The 22,290-nt window shown below is 34.7% G+C and overlaps 1 long non-coding RNA gene across 1 annotated transcript in view; it reads right to left on the bottom strand.

Moving 5' to 3' along the window:
* LOC135196126 (uncharacterized) overlaps window positions 1-20,160 on the bottom strand; it is a 379,500-nt gene extending 359,340 nt beyond the window's left edge. Inside the window, exon 1 of the long non-coding RNA XR_010310331.1 lies at window positions 20,007-20,160. This is a non-coding gene — a long non-coding RNA (uncharacterized LOC135196126). The remainder of the gene's footprint in view (window positions 1-20,006) is intronic.
* Window positions 20,161-22,290: the final 2,130 nt, after the last annotated feature.

Genomic DNA, 22,290 nt, shown 5'->3' with positions numbered 1-22,290 from the left:
ATTTCTGAATGTGAATCCACATCGAAAATTAAATGCCCAGTTTCAAAAGATACAATTTGTCACTGATATTTAGGAACAGTTGCCAGTCGAGACCATCCTAAACAAGAGCTGGTTAAGTTGCCATATGCTCTCCTGCACTGAAACAGGTACTATATTCCACCAACTCTCTTCCGAGTACTGACTGCACTTTATACCACCGTGGCCCCATCCTAACTACATGAGATATGTTGAAATTACTTTTCCCTAATCTACTTTTTGAATCCATTAATTTTATTTTATTTATTGACTATCATTCTAAGCATTCCAATTTTTTAAACAGTACTCAAAGGGTTTTTGGCAATTGTAAAAATTCTACAATAACTAGCATATAAGAAATTGGCGGGAAATTTAAAAATTGTACAATAACTAGCACATAAGGAATTACCAATAGCTTATAACCCTTCCCCCCCACCTCTCTCTCTCTCTCTCTCTCTCTCTCTCTCTCTCTCTCTCCCGAGTTGGTCATAATGAAAGACCGCTCTTTTCATATCAAGCTGTTCAATCTGTAAAGATAGCAAAAAGGATAAACTTACTACTAAATTCTTATATCTGTGTATGAATATCATATCACAGAAATTTTTTTCTTGTTCATTATATAAAAAGTGAATTAACACAATTATTTACTTTCTCTTTCTTCTTCCTGCTAACGAGAAGCAAGAGAAGAAATAATCATCCTCGAGAAGCAGCGCTCGTAGCTCCGAGGTGGGACACGTTTGACTTATTGCCTTTGACAGATGGCTGAAAAAAAAAAAGGAAAGTCTCAAGACCTTACTGATGGAGCCTTTCATAAAGCAATCCTGAGAGAACGAGAGTCATTTTCGAGACGGAAGCAAGACGTAATTTCCTTCAGGAGCAAATCCCATTCAAACAAAACGCCAGAGACATGTGTTGCTACGTTCACCTAAGCACCTCTGGAAAGACGTTTGCAATGTTACAGAAATCAAGATGATATATTTCAACGCTTCTTTGGAAGTTACTGAAGGAGGCCAGGTAATTAATCGACGGACTTCTGGAATGGAATATTGTCTACACAGAGCTGAGATCTAAGCAGCTCCTTGGAGCCAAGGTAGTTTCCATTACCGTTCAAAAGCAGCAATCTAGTGTTCAAATTCTAATTTAATTCAAACCCTGACAAAAGAGATCATTTTTTAAATGACAAAATATGGCAGAGAGACAAGCAACAGGCGATGAAGAAAAATGATTACATAATGTGTCAACAGTAGCGAAGAAAGTTGGTAATAATACTAGACACAACAATTAAGACCTCCGATCAAATGCCACATGAGAGAGAGAGAGAGAGAGAGAGAGAGAGAGAGAGAGAGAGAGAGAGAGAGAGAGAGAGAGACGCATAATTATGGCCACTAACTATGCAGCAACCGTGTTTTAGATTAACTGGTTTTTGTTTGCTAACTACAAGAAGAATTTACTTTGAGAAAGTCTAAAGGTTAGTTGAAACACTACTGGCTGAGTTGTCAGTGACTAATCTTGTCGATCGTATCTGAATCGCATGCTCCTTTTGAGATTTCATTACCTGCCTCTTTTTCTTTTAATAAGGGCCGATTCCATCATTTGACTCTTGTACTGGCAGTTGCTGCTATAAATTATAAGTGACAAATTCCATTTATTCTATGGTTATGTTCATTTATATGGTTGAAAATAGCTGAGTTCTGTTGTCCATACCTTGGGGGATGTCTTTTGTTGGACGTTAATCAGGGATTTGGCTAAGGTGTTTGGATAAGTAAATGCAAAAGGGTTAGATTTTTCCAAAGGTCTGAGTCACCTTCTTAATCATGTCCAAGTGTGGAATTTTTATTTTATTGTTGGGTGTATCTCTGGTCTTGTCTTTAGGGGGTCAGTATAAAATTACGTTTGCTTTGTGAATTGCCTCTCAATTATATGTCAGGATACTTTAAAGACGAAAAATGCTTGTGAATTAGTTCAAGTTCTTTTTCCAGGAAATCTGGGGAACAAATTCGTAAGGCTCTTAAGAACAGGTTGCTGGGTACACCCTTCTTGATAGCAATGTCGTGATAGCTAAAGTAGTGAAATGTATGAAAGTGAGAACGTTCGTTTTCTGTATATATGTAAAATTGTATTCTGCCGTGTCTCTGATTATTAAAACATCAAGAAAAGGAATTTTGTCTGTTTCCCATTCAACTTTAAATTTGAAGCTAGGCACTAATACGTTTAATTACGAAAGGAATTCATTAAAATTGACCCACCTAATATCCCAAATGTTAGAATATCATCTACAATATCTCATCCACAGCATGGTTTTGGGTTTTGTTGCATTTATTACTGTAGTTGCAAAGTATTCCATGTACAGATTGGCTAAAACAGGGACTTACAGACTACCCATACTACACCCGAATTTTTGCTTGTAGAATGATTCCCCGAATGAAAATACATTATTAAATGCTCATAATTCAACAAACTTTATTATTTTGTCAAGCGTCAATGGGAAATTATCTGAATAGGGGGATAATTTTTCCCTCAAAAACTGAAGAACGTCTGTACTGGTACTTTTGTGAAAAGGTAATCTATGTCAAGGCTTAAAAGTTTTATGTTGTGAAGTGGATATGTGCTTCTCGAATTTGTGACAAAAATCTTCCGAATGTTTAATGTGACTGGAAAAAACAAAAAAATTTTAACTAATTCGTAAGCAACTTTCGTCTTTAAGTATCCTAACAATATAATTGAGAAAGCAATTCACAAAGCAACTGTAATTTTCGACCGACCCCTAAAGACAAGACCAGAGATACATCCAACAATAAAATAAAAATTCCACTTCTGGACACGATTAAGAAGGTGACTCAGACCCTCGGAAAATCTAACCCTTTTGCATTTACTTACCCAAACACCTTAGCCAAATCCCTGATTAACCTCCAACCACAAAAGACATCCCCCAAGGACACTGGGGTTTATCAAATCCCATGCCAGGACTGTGACCAATCTTACATCGGATTTACAGGTAAATCACTTCCCCAGAGATTAATACAACACAAACGGCCAGTTAGGTATGGACAACAGAACTCGGCTATTTTCTACCATATAAATGAACATAACCATAGAATAAACTGGAATTTGTCACATATAATTTATAGCAGCAACTGCTGGTACAAGTGTCAAATGATGGAATCGGCCTTAATAAAAGAAGGCAGGTAATGAACATCTCAAAAGGAGCATGGGATTCAGATACGATCAACAAGATTTTCATTCAACCAACGCTTAAGAAGATTAAAGGAAGATTATCAGCGGGGGTGACCTAAATTGGCTTGCTGTGGATGGACTCTTGGTATAAATACCACCTTTTCTGTAAACTTTTCTCATTCATCTACCTGAAGAGGGAGACAACAGTCTCTGAAATATAGTACTTTTCTCTCTATATTTTGGTGTTTTTATGGGCTCCCTTTATTAGATACCTATATATATATATATATATATATATATATATATATATATATATATATACTATATATATATATATATATATATATATATATATATATATATATAATATATATATATATATATATATATATATATAATATATATATGTATATATATATATATATATATATATATATATATATATATATACTATATATATATTATATATATATTATATATATATATATATATATATAATATTTATTATATCATTATATATATATATATATATATATATATATATATATATTATATATGATATATATATATATATATATATATATATATATATATATATATATATATATATATATATATATATATATATATATATATATATATATATATATATATTATATATATATATATATATATAGATATATATATATATATATATATATATATATACATACATATTTATATATATATTACATATGTAGTTTTTTTTTTTTATAGAAAAAAAAAAACCTGTCATTATAGTGATTAGTCTAGTCACCATTTCCAGCCTGGATCTCAAGAAAATTAATGAACGACAGGACAGGGGGAGAGGAGAAATGGGACGAAGCCGATCCGGAAGAACGCCCATCATAGGACAAAGGGACTACAAAGGGCTTTCAAAACTTGTTGGGATGAGAAACAAATAAAAATAAAGGAATCTAGAAAAACTAGAAATGAGAATTTGCCCCATCTGTGGCATGTTGTTGTCTGGAGAGAGAAGATATTCTTCCTTTGACCTGAGCAAATAAAAATAAACAGACAGAAATGTTGGGGGAGAAGGCAGTGTCTTTGATCCAATCTTGTAAGAAGGAGACCCAACATAAAACTGCACTAATATGAGAGCAGTTTCCTGAACCGCTGCTTCCTTGCGGGGAGGAACACACTACAGATGAAATGTTTGTATATGTGCTTGACTAATATGATAAAACCGGCAGCAAATGAGCAATTTGAATTAATGCATTTGTAAGCACTCATTCTTTTATGCTGCCTTTCATAACGTAATTTGCGGGATGCCAGGGATTTTGGCTTTCCTGAGCTTGACATCAGGAGAATTCCCTTAAGCAAATCTGGTACAATATTCAAATTGAGGTTATTGTGTTATGGAAGATTTGCATACAGATCCAGTTTTGTTTTTTTTTTCTCACCATGAATTTAGAAGAGTTACGAGGTCTGAAATGCGTTCGCCTCATATTCAGGACTTAAACAATTATGACCTGTATATCTATGTCCCCGTCTGTAGCTCAAAGGCAACATTCTTATGAAAAAATGAATCTACAGGAATTCTCTGTAAAACTGTGCTCATTCGTTATTACCGTATCTTATAAATCCAATAATTACAGGTTTACAGTGACTTGATTTACAGAGAAGTCTGAAGCTCTTTATTCGAAGAGACCAAGTAGTGTAGCTTACGTTCGCCAGGTTAGATGGTGAGCAATACCTGTGTGACAGTTATCTTAATAATTCAAAGCCGTTTTTACATGCACATTCCCACATGATTTCCTTTCCATGCTTTTTAATTTATTTGACGCCTTTTTTCCTGATGATCACGGCTTATCGTTCATCTTTCGAAGTCTTTAATACTACTTTTGAATTTATACCTGTAGAGATATAATGCATCTTTGCTGTACCCTTGTTATCTGTTATAATAATCAGCCCTTCTCTCCCTCCCCCGTTTCTATGACCTCCCAAAACCACACAAGGACGTAACCTCTCTACGCACAGAAAAGTAAATAATAAATTTTACTACTATTTTACTAAATATGTACTCTATGCAGCATCATCAAAACCTTCATTATTGTGATAACGTACTGTGAAAACTTTATCACTCATGCATAAAACTAATCTTAAGTCATTATACTACGTATATAGAACATCATATTTTTTCATATTCAACTCTGGGAAAAAAACATCTTAAACTCGAAGCACATTCTACTTCCTAAAAGAACTGCCCAACCATACACACTTGTTTTTGTGGCCCCAACGAAAAACGTGAAAGTTTTGTACTTCACAGGAGTTCAAAGGCTGTGCTGTTGCTATTCTAAAATCCAAGAAATTCTTTTGTTTCTATTACGAGTGCGTTTCTAATTCAGATAATGGGCGCTTCCTTAGAGGAAGTGGCGAGGACGTGCTGAGGAGGCCTTTAAAATTGGAAACTTTTATTTGGACCAGGTATCAGCTATTTTGAGAAATGTTTACAGAATAAATATAGGTAACTGGAGTAAGAAGTTTTTGTCCGCGTCTTGTTTGTAGAATAAATATGCTGGGTTATTTTAGGATAAGCTCATCTTCTATTTATTCAAATAACTTTAGAAAAATACTTTATTTTCAACACATTTTTCTACTGTCAGACACTACGACAAAAATATATTAAAAAATTATGGCAGAATATTATTATTCTAATATAATAATAATAATAATAATAATAATAATAATAATAATAATAATATAATAATTATAATTATAATAATTATTAATAATAATTATAATAATATAATAATAATTATAATAATAATAATTATAATACTAATAATACTAATACTAATAATACTAATACAATAATACTAATAATACTAATAATACTAATAATACTAATAATACTAATACTAATAATACTAATAATACTAATAATACTAATACTAATACTAATACTAATAATACTAATACTAATAATACTAATACTAATACTAATACTAATACTAATACTAATAATACTAATACTAATAATAATACTAATAATACTAATAATACTAATACTAATAATACTAATAATAATACTAATAATAATACTAATAATAATACTAATACTAATAATACTAATACTAATACTAATAATACTAATACTAATAATACTAATAATAATACTAATAATAATACTAATAATAATAATAATAATAATAATAATACTAATAACTAATAATACTAATACTAATAATACTAATAATACTAATAATAATAATACTAATAATAATAATACTAATACTAATAATACTAATACTAATAATACTAATAATAATAATACTAAATAATAATAATTACTAATAATAATAATACTAATACTAATAATACTAATACTAATACTAATAATACTAATACTAATAATACTAATACTAATACTAATAATACTAATACTAATAATACTAATACTAATACTAATAATACTAATACTAATAATACTAATACTAATACTAATACTATAATACTAATACTAATACTAATAATAATAATACTAATAATACTAATACTAATAATACTAATACTAATACTAATACTAATACTAATAATACTAATACTAATACTAATACTACTAATACTAATAATACTAATACTAATACTAATACTAATACTAATAATACTAATAATACTAATAATAATACTAATAATAATAATACTAATAATACTAATAATAATACTAATACTAATACTAATAATACTAATACTAATAATACTAATAATACTAATACTAATAATAATACTAATACTAATAATAATACTAATACTAATAATAATACTAATACTAATACTAATAATAATACTAATACTAATAATAATACTAATACTAATACTAATACTAATAATACTAATACTAATAATACTAATAATACTAATACTAATAATACTAATAATACTAATAATACTAATAATACTACTAATACTAATAATAATACTAATAATAATAATAATAATAATTTTTGCTTTTTTTTGCTTTTTTTGCTTTTTTTTTTTAAAGCAAAAAAAAAAAAAAAAAAAAAAAAAAAAAAAAAAAACAAAAAAAAAAAAAAAAAAAAAAAAAAAAAGCATAACAATAATAATAATAATAATGGTTAGGGTTAATATATTTGTAACAACGACGATACAAATCTAAAGTTTCGTAGCTGTCGGAGGAAAAATAACATACCATTCTGGGTGAATAACATTTCTCTCTAAGTGCCCTGTGTAGTAAGCTCCTCAACAAAAAGTCTTACTTATGACTATGCCGAAAAGGTTGGTAGTAAGGGTAACTTGTGAGAAAAGAAACAATTAGATCAAAATGTGAGAGCTTTCCATTTCTGCCGCAATTAACGCACGTGACTCCCTGGAGTGTCCCGGTTCGGATGTTTGAAATAGGCTTGTTACTCTTTCGAGTTCAGCCTCTACCTCAATCTTTCGCTTCACAGAGATGCCAACGTCCGCTCCTCTGCAACATGTCTTTCAATCATCCATTCTATCCAGATCTTTCTTCTTATCTATATATTTGTGCGCGCATAAATTTTCATTTGGATGTGTCCAGAGCTCCGGAAATGCATGTTACTGGAACTGTTATTGTGCATTCCCAAGATTTTTATTTTCGATAAAATTTATAAGTAAACGTTATCAATTTCTGTCGTTCAGTGTTTACAGGTGTGTTTAAAGATTTTGTTAAAGTTTATGACTTCACTTTAATATCCCTAATGATGTGATTGATGAATCATCATCACAGACATCAGGTATTGTTTATTTTGTATATTAATACTGAATCCAACAATAAGTTGACCTTCTTATTCCTACAGTACTCGAAGTAGAGGGTAGAATTTTAAAAAAATCACAAGACTGTGAGTATCAACTGGAATTCCAATCTCTTTAGATAAAGCTCAATAAAAAAAATGAAACAGCATTAGATTGAAAATAAAAACTTGGATTCTAAATGAACGCTTATTTCATGTCTCGTTCCTGTTTTAATTAACTTCTCAAATATTTCATGTTATGATGAAATTTCATCATAAACCCTTTTTAGCAATAACATCCGTAGATAATTTTGGAAAAGCAACATCCATTCCCGTGCAGCTTATCTTTGCAAAATCACTCTCTCTTCGATAGCGCGTTTCAAATTAAGTTCTTAAAAAATACTGTAAAAAAAAAAAATTAGAAGCGGCAATAAAGGTAAGATAGACTTTTCATTAAAAACATACGAGACAGAGAGAAAGCAAGACAGACGTGCAAGCAGAGAGATTGATCAATGATCCATAATTAACAGGAAATTTTATCTCAACATTTCATACCCTACTATACTGAACAGCGGATAACTATTTCCCATGAACTTGAAGCGACGAGGTACGCTCCTCTGAGAATCCCGAGAAACTATTTCCCAAGACAGATAAAAAAAAAAGGTGGTCAAATTAAGCTGAGCTCTTGCTCCGAATTATGTCGTAAGTTTTGTAAGCAATTCTAATCTAGTCCCGGAGTCACCGATTCGCGCCAGATAAATAAAACTAAACGCCACAGAACATGACAAAGTCATTTACCCGGCCAGTAAAAACTTTACTTAAAGACTTGAAGCTCAGAGAGAGAGAGAGAGAGAGAGAGAGAGAGAGAGAGAGAGAGAGAGAGAGAGAGAGAGAGAGAGGATCCACACGCACCGGTTGAGATTCTAAGAAAATTATTATACAGTTGTCCCTCTTACAACCGAGGTGCAATCTTTTCCCCTCTTGAAATTACTTTTACAACATCCGGTTAAGTACTTTTCTTATTTTGATTTCTTTAATGAAATATCACAAAGCTGATACCGTTATCAATGTTTCTTGGGCATCCTTTACCGCACCGGAACAGGAACAAAATCCTTCACAGGAAAGAAAATATTTAGAAATATAAAGAGATTTCCTCGTCAATGAATAATCGAAGTGCCCTTAAGTCACTTCATTCGAGGGAACAAACAGAGCACAAAAAATCTGAGAGCCATTCAAAACAGTAATGGATGAATCCAAAATAAAACGTTCACAAGTGGATGAAAATAATCTTATACCATTAAACAAATAGCCCTCTTCTTTGAGTCGAGGCACTATGGTAAAATCACATTCCACTTCACAGTGTTTTTGTTTAATATGGTGCAGATTTCAAGTCACTTGCGTTTTTCATTGATTTTCTCATCAGAAAAAACAAAATATCCCAGTAATTGCAAATGTTACTTTTAGTGCCAGAACATTATTATCAACCTTTGCTATAAAAGATTTTCTAAATTTACCTCAGCCAGAGTAGTTTCAGTCCTGAGACTTATCTTCAGCAGTAAAAAAAAATACGGTTATCCAGAATACAAATTCCAAAACATAAGGGTACTATACGTATATTACGCTTCTAGGGTAGCACTCGGTAAAAAAAAATAAAATACAATACAATCGTCAAAATCTTGAGTATATAATAATGATGATCATTCGTAGCGTAAAAATTGTAACAGATTTCTTAGCAATTCTCATCCAGGTAATCTTAGTTATTTTTTTACTTAGCAATTCTTATTTGGGTAATCTTAGCTATTTCTGAGTTGTATATTTTTAATATTTCCCGTCATTCGTCGGTAACTGAAAAAGAATGAGACGGAACGACACCAGGCTCCTTCATTCCTAAAATTTTTAGTCGTAAAAGATATCAAAGTTCTCAACTCCTGGCTTCTGGGAAAAAAAAAAAATCTCCAGACAGAACCTTTGCTCATGATGATGTCCTCAGTGCCTGTGAAAATGTGGGGAGATTTACTTGACAAAAATGGCTTTATGATGTCCAACTCTGTCCAGAGAACTTGCGGCAGTGTCTTGCGAAGGAAAGAAATTGTAGTAAAGAACGAAAAAAATAACCGCGAATTGTTAGGAAATAAGAAACTGAATTTTAAAAGTGCGGAATATCAGGTGTGCGCTGAAATATATTTCGCAAGAATGAACTTATATTTCGCAGGTACTATAACGATAGAGCAAGAAACAGGAAGAGAGAGAAAGATGCACAGAATAAGTATTACGATCAAATGGGATTAACTAACAGCAGCATAAGGAAGCCAAGATACTACAATAGGGAGAAACAGCCTATTAGAATTCGGGCTAAAATGCACGATGTGCGCCTATGCAAAGGTTGAATGGAGAAGTATATTTAAAACATCTGAAATCTTCAAGTTTAAAGCGAAGATAACATTTACATTTAAGTACGGAAAGTAAAATTCAAATCTACCGGTGTGTTTTTCTATTGAAGTGGCTTATGTTATTTTTGATAAAAGAATTTAATTTACTGTGTTAAATTAGTTCTCTTTGTATAATGTATAAGAATCAATTTTACTTGGATTTTAGTAAACTATGCAACGGACAGAATTTACCTTCGATTTTTACAAAATTTGACATTACAGGGTGAAATTCCTACTTCAGGCAAATCATCCCAGTTACTCAAAAAAAAAAAGTAACTGAAGAACATTATCAATTATATTTTACCCCTATTTTCTTTGTATAAGGATTATTTCTCCCCTATTTGTGCAACGAATCCTCACGAAAGGGGATAAACAAAAGAACGCGAACAGAAAAAATTCCTTCATGATATTATACCAATACTATACAGCTTACTGTAATATATATATATATATATTATATATATATATAAATATATATATATATATATATTATATATATATATATATATATATATATATATGTGACTGGTAAAAATGTTCTGTAACAACAGAATTCCATCTAATAAAAGGAGACCCCATAAATACACCAAAATGAAGAGAGAAAAGTACATATACCTGAAGAGAGAGACAGCAGTCTCTGAAATATAGTACTTTTCTCTCTACATTTTGGTGATTTTATGGGCTCCTTTTATTATATATATATATATATATATATATATATATATATATATATATATATATATATATATATATATATCTATATATATATATATCATATATATATATATATATATATATAATAATGTGTAATACATTGATATATATACATCAATAACTATAATTATTTATGTGTATGTATACATATACAGTATTTGCAGGGATGCGCACCAAACCCCAACCCCCACATAGTTGAAACCCATTTAAAAATGCTTAAACCTGCCTATTTTGTTCATTGAAATTTAAAAAAAAAAAAACACTAAAATGTATTTTAAATAGTTTTATCACAAAAAGCACATTTTAAGATAAAATTGATAAGAAAAAACCAGGAATTTGAGGATATTTCTCATAGAAAAAAAAATAACAGCGAATAATGGGTAGATATATACTGTCCATAGAGAAATCTATGAATGTGAGAGTCCACGAATGTCGAGACACAAATAGAGGTCCAATATACGTATATGTATATGTATGTATATATATAATATATATATATATATATATATATCTATATATATATATATATATATATATATATATATTATATATACACATATACATATATGTACACTCGACAAGAAAACTGAGGATACAGTTTTCATTAGCTTTCGTTCATCGAATTTCCCATTTGTTTGTACCGAAAAGACATAATATCGCTAAATTTACTCTGGAATATGAAAATACACTTCAAATTATATCATATAAGTTAAAACTGCAAAACAAAACCGTTCAGATACTTATAAACACGATATATGTCCGAAGTAATTGGAATTTTCCTCAGATGGATTCGTCCATAGAGATCTGGTAGATAGTGGTGTGAATTTCTGATTGTAGTACGATGTATCACGACAACAATATTTATTCGTTTTCCTTCATGAACGGGGATATTATTGCATCATCGTAAATGATGAATGCAATTATTTTAGTTCTACAAACTCATGTTTGTATTCCACGCAATTAAAGTTAACTGACGTCAATGGCAGTCAATGTTGCGACGGCTAAGGTAGGTTGCGCAAATCTAGTTGCATCCGCAAAAGCGTCTTCTATGATGTAAGGAGGAGCCCTAGAATTTCAAGCAGGAAAGCGCAAGTCACTGGAATACTGGTCTACATAACGGATTTCACACTTTGATTACTTTGACGTTGGCATGGATCGAATGGTAGTTGCTGTTTAAAAAGCTTCTGTCTTTAAACATAAATCTTTATCAAGGTTAAAGTAGCATGTCAGCTCAAAGATTTTCTGGCTATATGCTCCCATTACAAAGCAGTTCGTAGTAGCCTACAGCCCTACACGACTGCATTTCTTTGCCGCGAGGCTGAAAGATCTCCCAACACATCAGCATTTTTGCACGATATAAAACTTTAATTGCCTGTGCAATACATATTGAGTTATTTGTGGTAATAAATATTTTTACTTAACACAGCTTTTTTCGTGAATGATTTGTGGATGAATCCCGATTTCCAAAAGTACGGACCATATCAAGAGAGTAAGAATGACCGCAGCCTGTGCCTAAAATTTTCCACGTCTTTTTACAATCTGAATGTTACGGCAACTGTCGAATGAAATCAAGATTAAGGTATGAATTTCTTGGAGAATTAACTCGAATATTATGATCCTTCAAAATTTCATCTAGCATAGTGCAGCACGATCTTGGCAGTCATATCAACCTATTATCCCTACTCGTCTGTATCTGACCTAATTTTTCATCATCCTGAGAACTTACACATCGAGGGAAGGGGAATCTGCTGCCTACACTGCCTGCTCTGCGCCGGGGGGGCCGGCAGAACCTACCCACTCGGAGGCTTGCGGTTCTCCATTACCCCCAGCACCCGTTAGGGCTGGTTCTGGAACAGGCAGGGGGGCTGAAAAGGAACGATTAGAATCAGCTATACTACTAATACCACTATCTCTATTTTCGTCAGGCTAGAAATATGCTTAACATACTAAATGATTACCTGTCCCACTTAATTTCTTGAATAAACTAACTAACTAATGTTTCCTTGTCTCCTGACCAAGACAAACATCTCTGACAGGTATTGCACTGAACCTTCCTACACGAAATAACGAAAAGAACGTCGATCATGGGTGAGGGTACTCATCCTACGCTTGAAGGGCGTGCAGAGCCAATGAGCACCAACATATCCAGCAGTAGGAGGCTCGATCGTCGTATAAGGCTCGATCGTCGAACTGTAGATGAAGCAGAAGCAGAGGCGTTTGCAGACGGCGAAGATGTTTATTTTCTAACTTATTCTTAACGAGTACAAAGTAGCTATCCAAAGTAAAACGGGAGAAAAAAAACGTTAATAACAGTCCAAGGTCGTAATCTGTATCCAAAATACGAAAACTCTTTGAGTGGGTTGGGCTAAATGACCAAAAGTTCGCCTGATGTGGGACTGATCCGCACAGCATGGCGAACAAGAAACAATCGAGACAGGCCACTGGTGGCCGGTATTTGTGGCAGCGTTGCCACGGTAACACAGGTAACTCATTTGACTAGATTTTACCTGCAGCGTTGGTCAGTGACCAGGGCTAATTCAGGTGTTCAGGGAGTGTATTGCAATATTACCATTTCATATACTCAAGACACGTATTTAAAAAAAGTAAAGTAAATGAATGTATAAACTTCTAATAAAAATAATTTCATATCAAGTCGTTTATGGATTAAGTAGTGGTCCCCCCGTATTCGCGGGGATGCGTACCAGACCCCCCGTGAATAGTTAGAACCAGCGAATGTTTGGAACCCCTATAAAAATGCTAAAAACAGCCTACTTTGTTAGTTAAAACTCAAGAAACCACTACAATTTTCATACTTGGTTTTTTTTAATAGTTTTTATCACAAAAAGTGCATTTTATGATGAAATTGATAAAAAAAAAAAAAAAACAGGAATTATGGATATTTCTCATAGAAAAAAATACCGCGAATGTGACGAATTTTCCGCGAATAATGCAGGGAAACGTTCCCGAGAAAAATCCGCGAATGTGTGAGTCTGTGAATCCGGAGAACGCGAATACGGGGGGCCCACTGTATCACAGCCAATTGGACTAGTAATGTAAAAACACTCCCTTTATTCTCCAGTTAATGATAAACAAATAGTGAACCAAATATAATTTACAAATACTATATGAAATAGCATTTCGTATATTTAAATTTATGTATTTTTAAAATACGTAACTTTCTAAAATAACCGATATATTTCTATCGCCAAGTAGTTTTCATATTAAAAGTCTCAAAGCAAATTCGACTCTAATGTACGTATAAGAATATTTACAAACGACCAATTACTCAAAAAGAAATCATTAATAAAATAATTGAAAGTAATTGACCGATTACACACTCCGCTAATTGACTCTAGTGACCTGTGATCCAGTCCGCCTAGCGAGCAGGAGGATAGTAGCTAAGATGTGGAAGGTTCACAAATGTGTGACACCAGGAAAACCTCTGTACGCCAAGGCAATGCAAGCATTCTCTGTAACGTTCCAAAGCACTGCCGAAGCAAAATCCCGGGAGTCAATACTCGACTGACTAGAACACATCTGCCCAAGTACCCAAACATTAACAGCATTCTCTACTTTTCAACCTCCACACCTTGTCTCTGCAAAGGAAAGTGATGAATATCGCAAGCACGGTAAACAAATAAAAATGTGTTGGCCTAAAAGAATGTCTTAACATTCACATATTACTTCAAGGTAATTATATTTCCCAGCTGCTTGTGACTAGCCTATGGCCAATAAACAAAATCCCAAGAGCAAAGTATTATGACCTAATGGAATGATGTAACATTCAAGAATGACTTTAGTGGTAATTATTAACAGGCAACTTGTACATTGCCTAGTTCTAGTAAGTATAAATGCAAAAGGTTTTGAGAAAAAAAGAAGGGAATAACATTCAATAATTATTTTAAGGTTATTATTTACCGTTTCTTGCTACTAGCCTATGGCCGGTACACAAAATCTAAAAAAACAAAGTTTGGCCTACAGGGATGTAAAATCAAGACTACTTAAGGCAATCATTAACCGGTGACTTGCCAGATAAGTAAAACATAAATGCAAAAGTATTTGGCTTAATTGAATGGTGTTACATTCAGAACTATTGCCCGGAGAAATATCCAGCTTTATGATAGTCTGAATTACACTTTCCAGTACCCCCTTGGAAGTCTTAGTGCTTGTTGTCTGGTGAGAGGGCCAGTACCTATCACGCACTTTTCAGTGCTTTTTCCATTGAGCCCTAGTACACTCGTTACTGGTGAAAGTGCCGGTGCCTACCTACAGTTTTCAGTGCCCACATGCAAGTGTCACTGCTGCTGACACACCTTGAGCCATGCCGCTTCATTACTGGTGAGAGTGCCACTCCCTACCTCACATTTTACAGTGCCTCCTGGAAGCATTTTCAGTGCCCACATGTGAGGGTCACCACTGCTGACACACCTCAAGCTGTGCCGCTTCATTACTGGTGAGCGTGCCAGTCCCTACCTTGCACTTTACAGTGCCTCCTGGAAGCCTTCATGCTAGATGCCTGTGAGAGTTAAGTGTCTACCTACGTACTTTTCAGTGCCCACATGCGAGTGTCACTGCTGCTGACACACCTCAAGCCTTGCAGCTTGATTACTGGTAAGAGTGCCAGTACCTACCTTGCACTTTGTAGTGCCTCCTGGAGGCCTTCGCCTTGATTGCCTGGTGAGGGGGCAAGCGTCTACCTACGTACTTTTCAGTGCCCACATGTGAATATCACTTCTGCTGACACACCTCAAGCCTTGCAGCTTGATTACTGGTGAGAGTGCCAGTCCCTGCCTCGCACTTTACAATGCCTCCCGGAGGCCTTCGTCTTGACTGCCTGGTGGGAGTGCCAGTGGGACCTCTAAACACTTTTCCGTGCCCTCACGAAAGTGTCACCACCGTTGATGCACCTAAACCTAAATGCTTGCTTCCACACTATTTGAGAGTACCACCTGTCCGTGCGCTCTGTGAAGCGCCATCTGAAGTTTGAGGGTCCAAGGACACTATACGTTCTGTAGGAACCCGCACACCAGTTCACGCACTATTGGGTGTGCCTACATCTTGCAAGACCCATACTCTGAGAATGTCACAGCTGCTGACACATCTACCTGCTCATCAGAGCCAACTGCGAAGTGAGAGTGATCACCCAACTTTTGCCTGCATCTTGTGAGTGCCAGTGAGTGCCTCAATATCACCTCAGTACTTGAGGAGTACCGCACTTTATGTCTCCCCAGCCTGATCAGAAGTTTCAGACTACGAGCATCTCTATTGCTGATCCCATCCCAACCAGTGAGTGCCATCTTTGCTGACCCTCCATCCTATGAGTGCCACCATCGCTGACACTTCACTTTACTACGAGCCACCATTGCTGACACTCCCTTATTGTCAGCCGCAACAGGATTGCTATTTGTGGTGTGCCCGAGTGCCTCACATCTGAAGAATCTCCCTCCAGTTTTGTTATGCTTACGTCCTCTGACACACATCTATGCACCTGTGGGTGCTATCCAGCACTCTTCAATGCCTTGGCGAGAGCCAGAGAGTGCCTCACCAACTTCTCTTACCACCTGTTGGCATTTATCCTGCGCCAAACCCCAGTGCCAACGGCTGAATTTAGTTATTCAAGTAGTTGTAGTTAGTGCCAAGTACCCTCTGTGAACATTGATTTTAGTGCCTACCAGAGGCACTCTCCTGATTCACCAGATTTCTCACATCCTACAAGTATGTCACAATGCACTGAAGATTACATTATTTTCCAGGCCCTTTGAGTTAAAATGAGCCTTCGAGGTGCTCCCTTACAGCCTGGGTAGACACTGAGATGAAGAGAGTCAGCCAAAGAGCTAATAGGAGAAATCCTACCTCCATACATACCTAAGAGAAGGTTCTTTTTCAGTGTCAGAATACCCCACAACTTGTGGCCCATCTGGGCCTCATTTGCCAATGCATTGCTTAATCAAAATGGAACATTCTCTTAAAATTGGTGACATAATGGTGTCATCCAGTGCCACATTCTTCAAGATGTATGCCATTGCCATGGCACATAACACAATCAGCCTAGCCTATTCATTTCACATTTACCATTTACCCTATTTTAATTAGACTATGTAGTCTATTCAATCAACTTTTGCGCTATGCAATTAGCCTAGCCTTACCTATTCATTCAACATTCACCCTATTCAATTTGCCTAACCTAACCTATTCACTCACTTTCATGTCTGTTATAGGTTACATTTTGTTTTGAACTTCATCAATATCAATTTTGTCATAATATTTATTTTTGCATGAGTTCAAGTTTCTCATGTGTCATATAACTTTTATTAATGCCTTTTGAGAGTAAATTTTTTCTCAAAAATGACTGCATTGTCCAATCTTCTTATTCCCCTTATCAAAAACGGGCAGATTATAAATCCTAAATCACTGTTACCTTGGAGAAATTTGATGCCTTTTAATAAGATGACTTGAAAATCAGCTTTTGGGAGCATAGTACACCAATTCAAGAATATCTTCAGAAGATTATGGTAGTACGTAGTTGAATATATTTTTTTATCTATTTGTTTGTCATGATGATAAAGATATCCTAGTAAATTAAGTTAAATAATTAAATAAGAGGATTATCATGATCTAGTTCTAGATAGATTAGCCAAGTACATCAACAATTCAACAGTTTACAATTAAAAAAAATGTTAGCCCAAGCAAACCTGTAATAACTGTTAAGTTGCTTAAACTGACCTGTAAGGAATTTGATGTTAAATTGGCTAACAAATTAGAGTTCATACACTGCGATACAATTTAACAACTGTTGATGCTTGCAGAACATTATCTGAATCCAACAAAATTGTTAATGCTTGCGGAACATTATCTGATTCCAACAAATGTTATGCTTGCTTGAACTTATCTGATTCCAACAAAATTGTTAATGCTTGCGGAACATATCTGATTCCAACAAAATTATGTGTAGTTTTCCATTTGGCTATGCATTCAGTCATTTCTCACCTGTCCATTTGTGATGAAAAAGATGAAAGTTTTCAAACAACCAACTGAAGCTTCTCACCAACATTTGATGTCTCATTTTGAGGGTGCCTCGTACTTACATTTGTAAGTACGCATGAGATAAAACAGTATAACATAGACCTGTTAGATGTTTGATCTTCAGGCTGAATTGACTAAGTTACATAATTTTTTGCTAAAATTTATATACCCCCTCAGTTAAGAAGGAGTTAATCCATAAAGTAAACAGCTACCCGTAGATCTGTTTGATTACTATAGACACATTAATTAGTCCCACATTAAGTCAAAGTCGAACATCAATTCTCAAAGGTAATGCTAATGTTGAAAAAAAAAAGTCAGTCCTGTGCAGCGGCACTGCTATGGGGGAGGGGGGGGAAGCATGTCAGATGCATGGGCCCCCAACTGGTCCCCCACAGTTGAAATTCCCTGGGTAGCTAAACTTTAACCCTTAATAAAAAATTGAAAATTGAGCTCTACAATATGGGTGAATTAATTACAATAGTACTATTATTTTCCTTCATTCACATGGATATATAAATTCAAGAATAATTGTCTTTAACCCCGCCAAAAAATACTTTGCCTCACCATAGGGGTCACTGATAAAATGCAGCTAAGCCACGGGTCCTATGAAGGGCAGGTAGTTTGTCGAAATGTAAACAAGTTCCAGAAAAATCTAAATTCCACTGAAATGAATCCCAGTCAACACTTAAAAATTTCATCCTTGCTGCTCAACCCAAAAAACTAATTCCAAGGGTAGTTTACAGAAATTGCTGGACGAACCTACTTATCCCTCTATATTTTCAGAGCATAGCCTATTTATACACATTCCTGAGAACCTCTACTACTTCAATTAACCTGTTATCGTCTTCCATGGAAAAATTTAGATGTTTCTTAACCTCAATTCAAAAATATATTAATTATATTAGAGAAGGTTAGAAAAAACTTGTAGCTAAGTAAGAATTTTCCCACCAAACCAGCAACAGCCATGGTTACCAAAAGCCACTCCTTTCTACTCTGACTCTTTGAAACGATAATTGATGAGAATTGTCAAATTAGGACTACCATAAGAAAGTAATTTTGGCTCATCCGTTGTTCTGAAATGGAAAAAAACCCTACCTTAGGAATGGGCATAGGCCTAGCATTTGGTTGATTGAGATTCTATAGCTTAGTTCGTTGCAATTCTGAAAGGCCATTATTTCCTAGATATGGTGATTCGATAACTTTTCCAAATGAGAAATTATTTTCATATATTAGAGATTAAGTTGTAATATAATCAGAATCTGGATTAAATGATATGGCATCATGCCTAATGAGTAGTCTGAAGGCTACAAAACTTCATTCTCTTATTATTAATCTATATGGAATAAGTATACTAGCTACGTTTTTTGATAACATTTAACCAGGGTTTGCTACAAAATTTAAAAATATTTAAACTTTTTACTTCGAATCGATCAACAGATGTTGATTTTTATGGCTTGATCACGTTGCCTTGATGTAGGCTACTCTCCCAAGTTTGATAAAATTCTTGTTAAACAATTCTAACGCAGCCTTTACATATCTACAACTGAAAATAAATCCCACAAGGCTACCTACTGCGAAGAATCATTCATGACTGACAAAATAAAGTGGGTGTCCTTATGCATCAGCGTGACAGTTTAAAATCCGAGACATTGGCATAATTAACATATTAGGCCTAGGCTACTAACTTGGTAGCCTACTAAGCATTTACCGCATTTTCAATAGCGCAAAATATTTTTTTACTTAAAACCTTTATGCAGCATAGGTATATACGATTAATGGTGTTCTGATTTTACGTGCAAAACCGGTACTACCAATAACACTTGTCATACAAGTAAGGTGACTTATTGAGCTAACACAGACTAGAGAAATAAAGTCAGTACGTTGCAGTACCTACCCCCGATGTGTTATTCCACACTGTCTTGGAGAATTACTGAGTCCTATTCAACAGTTATACATTGCACACCATATCACTATGAAACAACGAATGATAAAATTCGGAGCGCACACAAAAAGTACGATCGTGTCCGGTGTTCACAGATTGTCCAAGAATCGGGAAGTTAGTAACTGAGTAGTTCAACCAGGGTTCCCAGATGACACCACTACCAACCAACCAAAGTGACGTCTACCAGGAAACCAGCCAAAATCCCGCCAAATGGAAATCCAAACCAACCCAAATAACCACCAGATATATGTGCGTTATATTCACCTTTATAAATATATATATATATGCTTGTATAGCGGCATCATAATTTTAGTTTACAAATAATATTAAACTAATATGAGAATACAGGGGAAAAAAACGAGAATGAATTGAAATTTTGAAATGAGGCTCGCTCTCCGAGAATCCGGCGGCTTGTTTTGTGGTCGTCTGGTGTGTGTGTGATTTTTTTTTTTATTCCATCTACATACTTTGCTTAAATGTTACCAAGTTTTAACAGAAAACCTATTCAAATTCCCCAGATTTTTTCCTGGAAACCTTTTAAAAAATCCCAATCTGGGGACAGATTCCTCAACCGTGTGATCACTGTTTAGCTCAAATAGAGTCTCTGAAAAACCAGCCCAAAAAAAACACTAACCAGCCAAAGTGAATTTTACCCACCAAATTAGAAAAAAAAAAAAAAAAAATAATTGCCGAATTTGGTGAGAAACCGCCAAATCTGGGAACCCTGGGCTCAACTGGCTGCGAACAGCGCCACCCTGGTGGCGTTATGTCAAACTACACAGTATCTTACAGATACCTATCTTCTTCAGTTTATTAACCCTCACCTCTTGTTACCGACCATCGGCTATTAATAATCCAGTTATCAAACAGGGAACGAAAAAGAAATGGTGGGGTAACATACCATGATGTACTGATGCAACTGCCTGCAATGGAAAAATATGTGATATTCAGACCTCAATTTCAGGATCAGTGAAATTGCATATGCAGCAGACAGATAAACAATGTTGACATTGTCTTTTCTAATAATATCCTTCAGAAACAGTTGGCTTTCATTTCTTGCATATCATTTTCACGTGGAAATAACATGCATTCCGAAATGTCATAGGTTCCTAGGATGTAAATATTAATGCAAAAAGCTAGCTTTAGTACCCATATTCATTATTACCTTAACGTAGGATGCAAGGAGCTATAGAGAAATTCTGCCACTCGTAGTTTTCCTGTGCTTACATTTCCATAAAGCTCCCACTCATCTTTCAGTCAGCCTCCCGTTTCATGGTCTCTTCCAACTTTTCTGATAACCAAAGGAACATAGCTTCTTCTCCCGTGGTGGTAGTATGAGGGCCAACTTCATACAAGTATTGTTATTGTTGTTCAAGCTGGGCGCTTTAGAGGTATTATGGGTTAAAACCCCGTAAATTGTTAAACTTCATTTGTCTATAACACTAGTCTTAGGAAGGGTCGTTCTCCAGTTTCCACGCTGACCCACTTTCCAGGCAATAAGTTGAGATGCCTTTCAATGAGTCTAGATGAGACGAGTTTTTCCCGTTCCTTTAACCCTACATTCACCGGCGAGAGATACAGAAGAACCATAGGGGACAATTTTGGTACTACGACTTTCTTTTTATCTTCATTTCTTCTTCTTTCCTCTTCTCTTTACGAGCTCTGGATCAGCATCGATTTCTGAATGGTTTACCTTCTCCCATTCCCATAAATGCGACAGAAACAAACATTGAAATTAGGGCGATTATTGTGGTTGGTGATTTTTTTTTTATATCATAGTTTTACCAGACCACTGAGCTGATTAACAGCTCTCCTAGGGCTGGCCCGAAGGATTAGATATTTTACGTGACTAGGAACCCAATTGGTTGTTACCTAGCAACGGGACCTACAGCTTATTGTGGGATCCGAACCACATTGTATCGAGAAATGAATTGCTATCACTAGAAATAAATTCCTCTGGTTCCGCGTTGGCCGAGCCGAGAACCGAACTTCGGACCACCGAATGGTACCCGAGCGCGAAATGCACTCGGCCAACGTGGAGCTTGTGGTTGGTGATAAGATGATTTTGTTTGTACTGAGGCTGTGCGAGTATTTCCATTCAAGTGTCTGCCAGAAAGTTTCAGAAAGATGCTTTGTGCATGTTTGTTTATTTCAAAGTAGCAGACACACATACACGTGTGTGTGTCGCAGGTGCCTCATCCGTCTTCGACTAAGCTATTATCACAACGCGTCATGT

Source organism: Macrobrachium nipponense, chromosome 23 (assembly GCF_015104395.2).
Source record: "Macrobrachium nipponense isolate FS-2020 chromosome 23, ASM1510439v2, whole genome shotgun sequence".
Taxonomy (NCBI): Eukaryota; Metazoa; Arthropoda; class Malacostraca; order Decapoda; family Palaemonidae; genus Macrobrachium; species Macrobrachium nipponense.
This window is presented reverse-complemented; position numbering and strand designations above follow the sequence as displayed.